Here is a 10,000-nt window from a genome sequence, read left to right on the forward strand (position 1 = left end):
GTTCATCACGACACACGCTACGACACACGCTACGACACACATGATTACACACATGTTCAGCTGATGGTTCATCAAACTCACTGTATGTTTTTTTTATTCCACTGATGTGATGAAGGTGGAACTGCAGGTGGAGTCAGCTAACAGGTGGAGGCAGCTAACAGGTGGAGGCAGCTAACCGGTGGAGGCAGCTAACTGCAGATGGAGTCAGCTAACAGGTGGAGTTAGCTAACAGGAGGAGTCAGCTAACAGGTGGAGTCAGCTAACTGCAGGAAGAGTCAGCTAACAGGTGGAGTCAGCTAACAGGTGGAGGCAGCTAACTGCAGGAGGAGTCAGCTAACAGGTGGAGTCAGCTAACAGGAGGAGTCAGCTAACAGGTGGAGGCAGCTAACTGCAGGTGGAGTCAGCTAACAGGTGGAGGCAGCTAACTGCAGGTGGAGTCAGCTAACAGGAGGAGTCAGCTAACAGGTGGAGGCAGCTAACTGCAGGAAGAGTCAGCTAACAGGTGGAGGCAGCTAACAGGTGGAGGCAGCTAACAGGTGGAGTCAGCTAACAGGTGGAGGCAGCTAACTGCAGGAGGAGGCAGCTAACTGCAGGAGGAGTCAGCTAACAGGAGGAGGCAGCTAACAGGAGGAGGCAGCTAACATCAGGACGCGTTTGCCTCGACTGATAAACGATATTTTATGAAACACACCTGTGTGTCTCATGTCTCATGTCTCATGTCACGTCACAGCAGCCTCTGACTCTGGATTTATCTGGTTTGAGAGCTGGATTCTTTGCACCCTGTAAGAAGGAATGAGTTTGTGGAACCTATCGATAGATTGATTGATGAGGTCGGTTTGGGAGTTATCCTGTCAGCTTCCGTGAATCGAGCGCTGGCTGCGGCCTCTCAGGAGCCTGAAGCTCGTGGACCTGTTTAACCTGGAGGACTCGGACTGGTCGCTGCTGTGGTTCATCTCCTGAGTCGGATGCTTCCATCCTTCATTTTCCTTCTTACAAGCAGCAGAAGCTGTTTTCTCGTGGTGGTGATGGCGGCCGGGCAGCGTCCTGTCAGGCCTCCGCGTGCGTGAACAAAGGGTTAATCTGACCCGCCGAGCCAATGGCCAGCCAGAATCCACTGTCAGATCATCTCCGGTCGAACGATGAGGCTGAAAACGAGACGTTCGGCCCGATGGATAAATCCCCGTCTTGACTGTGAGGGAGCCTGGAGGGACGACTGAGGGAGGCTCAGCTCCTCTTTGTTTGGGAGGGAGAGGCCCGCTGGAGCTCGCCACTCTCCTGTTTATGAAACGCAGATGTGGAGGGTGAATCTCTGAATCACATGAGGTCAACGGAGTGCAGACGGAGGAGCGGTGCAGTCAGATGTTTTCTCTGGAATCGACGGGGGAATCCCCAAAACGCCCAAATGAAAAATGGCTGCCAAACAAAGCGAACATCATTTACGGTTTGTATGAATCAAAGACAGTTATCCCGCCTTCCAGCGAGGGTGCGACATGATGCCTCCATCAATGACGGCGTCACAGATTCAGTTTAATATCGTGAATGAAGTCAGACGCGGTCAGATTCTTCATGACAGGAAACAGGAAACAGGAAGAGCGTTCAGTTATTCAGTGATTCGCCGTGTTTGTCACCATGTTTGAGCCGCTCGTCGGTTTATTTCTGCCGCAGAAGCAGGAGAATCTGTTCCTCCTGGAGTCAGGTGATCGCTCTGGTTCCACTCGGCGCCGTGAATATGAGTCCTGAAGACGCACAAAACTCATTCATTCAGGACTGTGGAGACATCCTTCTGATTGACATCTTTGACAGCCAATGAGAGCGAAGCTTTAGGCAGCTGGAGGCTCTGAGGAGGCTGAGAGTCCTCACACACACACACACACACACACACACACACACGTTCATGCTAACACACAGTATGAATGAACACACACAGGCTGCTCAGTGTGTCCTATTGGCTGAGGTGTGGACAGGTGAGCTCTGGAGAATAAATCAGCCGAGGCCTCTAATTGGCTGGTTGTAGACCTGAGAGGCTCCCTAATTGGTCAGTTATAAATCCTAACTGTCAACAAGTCGTGCCTCGAAGAGAAGAACGATCAGGGCTGTAAAATCAGCACAAACACACACACACACACACACACACACACACACACAAACAAACACTAATGTGATGAACAAGGTCTGACATTTCATAGGTGTGTGTGTGTGTGTGTGTGTGTGTGTGTGTGTGTGTGTGTGTGTGTGTGTGTTACTCTCCTGGAGGGTGGGTGGGTACTTGGGGGCGGTCAAACTGTCACCACCTGTCTATCACACGTCCTAGTCACCTCCACACACACACACACACACACTTCCTCTGGGCACACATGCTGTAAATGAATCATCGCGGCTGCAGAAACATTATTTTACACCCACGTAAACACAAACATTTTCCACTCTCTCACACACACACACACACACACACACACACACACACACTCTCACTCTCACAGGTGTGTAGGTGTTAATGAGCGATGCAGAGCTGACACTGTGAAACGAGGTCTAAACAGAGAGACGTCCTCGTCGCTCGCACGGCGTCGACAGCTGTCGGCGGGCTCATTTACAGTCGGTAAACACAGCAGATTGACCACTTCAGCGGCCGCGACGGAGGTCGACTGCGCCCCGAGACCAGCTGACGAGTGTCTGCTGGGATCAGGAGAACAGAGCCAGACTGTTTAGTCCCCGAAACCAGGAGGGACCACGACAGTCTGGGACGAGCAGCCAGGGATCAGTGGCGTCTTCAGACCTCCAGTCTGGTGTTATTCTGTGTTTTCGTTCCTGTCAACAAATCCGAAGTGTGTTCGTGCACCGCTCAGCGCCGTCCAACTTCCTGTCTGTGGCTCTCAGCTCAAAGCCCATTGGTCACCACACCGTCTGTGGCACCTGTGGCCACACCCAGCAGTGATGTCACAGCGTACTGACACACCTGGAGGGCACCTGCGCATCACGACTGGAGGTCGAGACTTCAGATGCTGTCAAACTGCTCTGTGATCAGCGAGCGGGCCGAGCTGCTGGTTTCAATCCGTGCATGTGAGCCTCTGAGCAAGGCAGCGCGCCCTGAAAGAGAGAAGCCTCTGCACTGACCTGAGCGCAGCGCAGCGCAGCGCAGCGCGGCGTCATGCTGCTGAGTCACCCCGGGGAGAGCTGAAGTGTGTGTTGATGAGCCTTACATAAAGAGCAGGGGGGAAGTTGTTTTCAGCGTCCTGTAGGTGGCGCTCAGACGAGCGTGTGCGGCGTTTGTGAAGGCGGCGGAGAAGCTCGGCTCGCGTTGTGATTGGTTGGCAGACCTCGCAGAGCAGCAGCTGTTCCTAATAAACTGGACGCTCAGCTCAGAAACATGTTGGTGTTTTATTACTCTGTAAGACCGAGTACGACCAACGCGTCCAACAGGCCGACGGACGAGGATGGGATTGTTCTTCGTCTTCGTGTCTTTTCTTCTCTTCCTCCACTTCTCCTCCGTCGCTTCCGTTCCAAACCTTCTCTCTCTGTTTCCTGTTCGCCAGGACTTTTTTCCTCCTCGTACAGCCTCGTTTTCTCTGACGCCACTTCCTAATGACAGCACCTCTGGATGTGTGTGTGTGTGTGTGTGTGTGTGTGTGTGTGTGTGTGTGTGTGTGTGATCTGGATGAGGCCTTTTGTCTGTGGCGGCTGTCAGTTCCGATGTGTTTCCCAGACCTGAAACACACACACACACACACATGCACACATGCACATGCACACACACACACACACATGCACACACACACACACACACACACACACAGAACACGAGAGAGTCAGAGAGAAGTGACTCAGCTCTCCCAGTGGTCTCATACACTTTCATTACTGGGTTTACACACACGCACACACACACACACGCACACACTCACACACACACACACTCACACACACACACACACACACACACACACACACACACTCATTCATAGCTCACTGTCTTTCATTCCTTCACTCTTTCACTTTGTATTTTTTCTCTCCAAACTTCTCATGAGTTTTAAAGTAGCGGTCTTCTGGTTTTATCATATTAAGAACATACTGGGAACACTGGGAACACTGGGAACACCGGCTGCAATGAACGATGGGTAATGATGACGAGGCGTGATGATTGGTCGGCCGGCAGACGGACGTCCCTCTGACGTGACGTGGATGCTGGAGCTCAGTCCGTCCTGAAAGCTTCCTGCTGGACGCTGACGATGTCCACGTGTCCTCTTCATGAAGTGAGGGATTAAAGCAAAGCTCTGTTTGTCCTCTCCGGGCACCTGTCCTGTAAACAACTGGAGTAGTTTACATATCTCTTACTTTCACTGCTGCTCTCTGTCTGTCCTCTTCATCGCTCTCCTCTCTGCTGCTCTCTGTCTGCCTGTTTCTGTCTGTCTGTCTGTCTCTCTGTCTGTCTGTCCCTCTGTCTGTCTGTCTCTCTGTCTGTCTCTCTGTCTGTCTGTCTCTCTGTCTGTCTGTCTGTCTGTCTGTCTGTTTCTTTCTGTCTGTCCGTCTGTCTGTCCCTCTGTCTGTCTGTCCCTCTGTCTGTCTGTCTGTCTGTCTCTTCCTGAATTGGAAACCATCTGTTTGTGTTCAGTTGAAGATGGATTGGAGATCACAGAGTGGGACTCTGGAGCTCACTCTCTTCTTCTTCTTCTGTTTGTAATAATAGTCGGCGTGCACCACCCCAGACAGACAGGCAGACAGACAGAGAGACAGACAGACAGAAACAGACAGACAGACAGACAGACAGACAGACAGACAGGTTGTTTCCTGAAATGCAAACGTTGCTGATTTAGCAGCAGGCCCTTAAATCTGAAATGTGACAGGTGTCCATGAACGCACCGGCGTTAGGATAAAGACACACCTGGACCGTCTGACAGTGAGGTGTGTCTGTGTTGACCGTGATGGACGATCTCTGCAGCAGCTTTCTGTCTCTACAGGTTGGTTTCCACGAGTGGCTGGAATATTTCTGGATGGACTGAAAGAAACAGGGCAGAGTCCTCAAAGAGAGTTTGGAGGTTGGACCCTGGATTTTGACGTGAATATCTGATCAAATACTGTGACAACATCGAGAAACATGCAGGATTCACCTCAGCTCCCTGCCGTCCTGTAAAAGCACTTTGATTTGAGGGATCGTTGTGTTCACTGTTTTGAACGAGCTGCAGTCAGAGGATCTGATTCTGGAAACAAACTGAGGATTGTGTTTCCATCCTCTGCAGGAATCCCCCCAAACAACAGAGCTGGAAACTTTCTGCAGCTGGAAGCTCTCCCACCAGGAAGCAACAAAACGGAGCTCTGCAGAGACCATCACGGTGTGTGTGCATGTGTGTGTGTGTGTGTGTGTGTGTGTGTGTGTGTGCACTGCATGCTATAGTTACTCCACATTAACTCCAGTCTCTCTGTGAGACGCTGAAGGGTCAGACGGGACGTTTCACCTCACTTCACCCGACTGACGTTGATCTAAAAACTACAGAAAAATAACAATAGCAGTCAGCGTGATGACATCATCAGGTCGGGTGACATCACACCAGCAGGTCTGATGACACGCTCAAGGATAATGTGGAGTATAATGTATAATTTATCCACTTGGATTCGTGCCGGTGTCTGTTTGGTGCCTGTAACGTCTCTCGGGTTGGTGTGTTCAAGGACTGTTCGACATTTGAGATTTTAGTTGGTTTGACAGGAAACATTTTTCATGCAGAAGAGGAAAACAGGAAATGATCAATAAAGTGTGGATAGAAGAGGAGGGAAGGGGTGTAGGAAAGGAAAGGAAAGGAAAGGAAAGGAGGAATTTAGGAGAGGAGAGAAAAAACAAAAGGACTGAGAAAGGAAGGCAGGAGGGGAGGAAAAATGGAGGCAAGAGAAGGAGGACATAAAACAAGGAGAGGAGCTGATAAAAAAGGAAGTTAAGGAAGGATAGAGGGGGAAAATGAAGTGGAAAGAAGGAGTTAGGAGAGGAGTGGAGGAAAGCAAAGGAGATGAAAGAGGAGGACGAGAGGAAAGAAGAAGAACATGGACATGAGAGCAGGAGAGAGGAGAGTGTCGGGAGGAGAAAGGGAGTGAAGGAAAGGAGTAAAGAAGCTTGAGGGAGGAAGGGGAAGGGGAAGGGGGGGTGCAGAGGAGTGTAAGGAGGGATGAGGAGAGAAAAGGAAGGTGTATGGAGAGGACAAAGAAATGTAAAGGAGGAGGAGGTGAAAGGAGGACTGTCATATTTGTGGTCCGGTGAGACACTTCAGCACTTCCTGTGACTCGACTGTGGGAAGAGAGAGGGAGGCGACCCTGCAGGGGGAGGACCTGAGAGACTCCAGTCTAGACACAGTTAATACCAGGGATTAACACACACATACACACTCACACACACATATACACATATACACACACACACACACATACACACATATACACACTCACGCACACACGTACGCACATACACACTCACACTCACATACACATACACACACATACACTCACACATACACACAAACACATAGACACACAGATAAGAACTACAGCAGCAGGTGAAAGCCTGAGCGATGGCTGACAGGACGTGATTACAGCGTTGTTTCGTCTTCTCTTGAACGTTTTGGTTGCACGTGCACGCCTTTGTCTTGTCTTTCCTCTTGTCTCTGTTCATGAAGTCCATTCAGAGGTGGTCTACAGTTTTGCTCGTGGACCGTCTACGGCCGTCGACCTAAACTTTAGGGTCGGGAATCTCTAATCAACCATCCAGTCATTAGAATTAGATTAATAATGTTCATCGGAGCTCCCAAACCCTAATCAGTGATCATGATCATGCTAACGACCAATCACGTGACTAACAAACAGCAGACACACTCAGAGAGCAGCTGCTGGACACAGAGCAGCATTTAGCAGCTAAAGAGCTGGAGGAGACCAAACACAGAGCTAAAAGCGAGAGAATACTGGACTGACATTCATCAGGGGACACAAACACCATCAGGTTGTTCTTCAGCCACAGCGACTTCACCTCTGATGATGTCAGGTGTGTCTGTCAGCCTGTTGTCGAGTCTTTCTGCCCCCTGCTGGTCAAAGAGTGAAGTGAAGGAAATCATGAACTGTCAGCAGACTGTCAGCAGACTGTCAGCGGTGTTTCAGTGCTTCCATCCTGGTTGACACGTAATAATAACAGCGGTGTGTGTTGTGATGTTACACACACACACACCTGGATGTCTGTACCTGCTGTAATAAAGCCACAGGTAGCAGCAAATCTCTGCTGTCTCATATTATAAGACAACTTTATTTTAGCAACCACCCACACATTACCTCACCGACTGTGTGTGTGTGTGTGTGTGTTTTGCATCATCAGGATTCCCCTCAGGAACAAAGTCCTGCCAGCCTGGGTGTGAGCCAGCCCCCCCACCACACACACACACACACACACACACACACACACGCCGTGACTAACTGCAGGCGTCTGGAGGTGTGGCTCCACCGTGAAGCATCTGCAGGTGCTACTTCATGACGCTGCTGGGACCCTCTGTGTCATCTCAGCCAGCCTGGACTCAGTCTGCGGTCAGAGGTGGGGGGGGGGCGTTCAGGATACTTCAGACGTCATGTTACAGGATGACAAAACTTGAGTTCTGTTAGTCTGTGTTTTAAGATTTCTGTTTCCACCTCCACACCACGCAGGAGGACAGAAGTTAGTTTGTGCAACCACCTGAGAACCCCTCACCTCACCGCCCCCTCAGCATGTAGAAGAACATGTGTTGTTCTGTGGAAACATGGTGGAGCTTCTCCCGCTGTAGACATACAGACTCATTCTGAAGTCATGCGGCCTGTTGATCGTGCATAATGTGTATTTCTAGTTGTCTGACTGGAAAACGTTTCCACCAGTCACTCATACTGGTGCATTTATACTGAACGTTCATGATCTGGAATGAGAAATCAGTGCTGCATTAATAAAGACTGAGAGTGGCCTCGTGTCTGCTGACCTCCTGTGGCCTGACTTCTCACCTGGCTGCAGTGACACACAGGTGTACTCCAGGACCGCACGCCTGTGAGCAGAAACAGACCAAAGCTGTGAGCCGGAGAGGACAGATATCACTGCATTAGTGAGTCACCAGCCAATCAGCAGTCTGCAGAAGAGCAGCCACGATGGAGGATTCAGGTCGTTTGAGCAGCTGTGCGCAGACACAATGCACATGCTCCTGAATCCGAACAACAAAAGCCTGCGCAGACTCGGACTGAACGCTGAAAGCTTTCAGCTTGTTGCAGAGAGAGGAGACGACAGGAGGACGGGACGTTTGAGTTCAGGGTCTTCGCGTGCGTTCAGATCCGCACGATGTCGTCGAAATGTGAGAAAGCAGGTCTGAGGAGGAAACAAGTTTGATCTGCTGGAACACTGAGTTTCAAACCTCACAAGTCAAATACAGAGAGTACAAGTACACTTACTTTCTCTGACTTTCTCAGTGTGATTCAGACAATTACTCATGGCTCACACGTGTGTGTGTGTGTGTGTGTGTGTGTGTGTGTGTGTGTGTGTGTGTGTGTGTGTGTTCCCAGGTCATACTGTTTGTCTGGCCGTCTGTGTGTTTGTGCGTGATGATGTGATGTGTGGGCGGCTCGACATCAGTGTGTGTGTGTCAGTGTGGGCTGTACTCGAGGTAAAGGCGGGCGTCTCCAAGAACAGTCTGTCTGACAGTGTGTGTGTGCGTGTGTGTGCGTGTGTGTGTGTGAGACAGGTCACTCTGAGCGACTTTGGTAGAGAGACGTAGAGACAGACGATGCCTCACCATAAAAGTGTCTGCGTGCGACCCTCCGATCCATCACACCCTGAACACACACGTCTAGACAGACCATCTGACCAATGCACATGTATACTGTACACACACACACACACACACACACACAGATGGCCAGACAGAGCACGTGGCAAAAACACCTAAAAATATTGAAGATCACATGAAAACTTTCATCAGAGAAAGTAACAAACACAGCAGAGAAACAGAGACGTGATTCTACCGTAGAGACAATTCCTGCTTTCGTGCCAATTAGCAAACATTAGCATGCTAACACGCTGATGTTTAGTGAATCTGCTAAACATTAGCATGTTAGCATCCTTCTTCAGTATCTGATTGTCCGACTTTATTGTTCAGTTTTATGCTAAGCTAAGCAGTTGCTGCCTGGTTTACCACACAGACATGAGTGGTCGCAGTCTTCTCATCTAGCTCAAGAAAGCTAGTTAGTGTTAGCTAGTTAGCGTGACTGCAGCTGAACCTTTTCTGCACCTGATTGGACAAACTCTCCCGTCGCTGAGCTCACCTCAAAGTCTCTACAAAATAAAAGCCTGGTTTCCTGAGTCAGACATCGGCTTCCACATTCCTGTCAGTCTGTACGTTCCTCTGCAGGTTAACAGATCCCAGACCAGCCTGGACATGTGGGAGCTGAGGAGCTGATGTATGACATTTACAGCCAGCAGAGAAGGAGCGAGCGAGGCAGCAGAGGGAGCAAGGACAGGAGGGAGGAAGGACAGGAGGGAGGAAGGACAGGAGGGACGGAGTCCGGTGCCTGAGACAGCCTGTTGACCCCCCGGCAGGTGACAGCTGTCCCAAGTGTGATTCCTGCCACCGCACACGGTAAAGCTTCAGCGTCACAGCATCCTCTTCAGTCCTTTCAGTGTCTCTTCAGTCCTTTCAGTGTCTCTTCAGTCCTTTCAGTGTCTCAGTGTCTCTTCAGTGTCTCTTCAGTGTCTCAGTGTCTCTTCAGTCCTTTCAGTGTCTCAGTGTCTCTTCAGTGTCTCTTCAGTGTCTCTTCAGTGTCTCAGTGTCTCTTCAGTCCTTTCAGTGTCTCTACAGTCCTTTCAGTGTCTCAGTGTCTCTTCAGTGTCTCTTCAGTGTCTCTTCCGTCTCTTTGTCTTCTCCGTGTTGTTGCTGAGGACGAACCTTTTCGTCGTCGAGCGCTCTGCGTTTGTGATTTACGGTGGGAATGTTTCCCTCCCCTCCTCCTCCTCCTCTTCCTCCCTCGTTCCTCATCC

At 50.3% G+C, this 10,000-nt stretch overlaps 1 protein-coding gene across 3 annotated transcripts in view; it reads left to right on the forward strand.

Annotated features, from left to right (window-relative positions):
* The window catches only part of LOC121623616 (NACHT, LRR and PYD domains-containing protein 3-like), a 377,011-nt gene that overhangs the window by 261,327 nt on the left and 105,684 nt on the right, over nt 1-10,000 (forward strand). For all 3 annotated transcript variants that reach the window (XM_041960960.1, XM_041960959.1, XM_041960961.1), the window contains exon 2: nt 2,187-2,201. The gene's annotated coding sequence lies outside the window, so the exon portion shown is untranslated. The remainder of the gene's footprint in view (nt 1-2,186; nt 2,202-10,000) is intronic.

The sequence above is a fragment of the Chelmon rostratus genome, chromosome 20 (assembly GCF_017976325.1).
Source record: "Chelmon rostratus isolate fCheRos1 chromosome 20, fCheRos1.pri, whole genome shotgun sequence".
Lineage (NCBI taxonomy): Eukaryota > Metazoa > Chordata > Actinopteri > Chaetodontiformes > Chaetodontidae > Chelmon > Chelmon rostratus.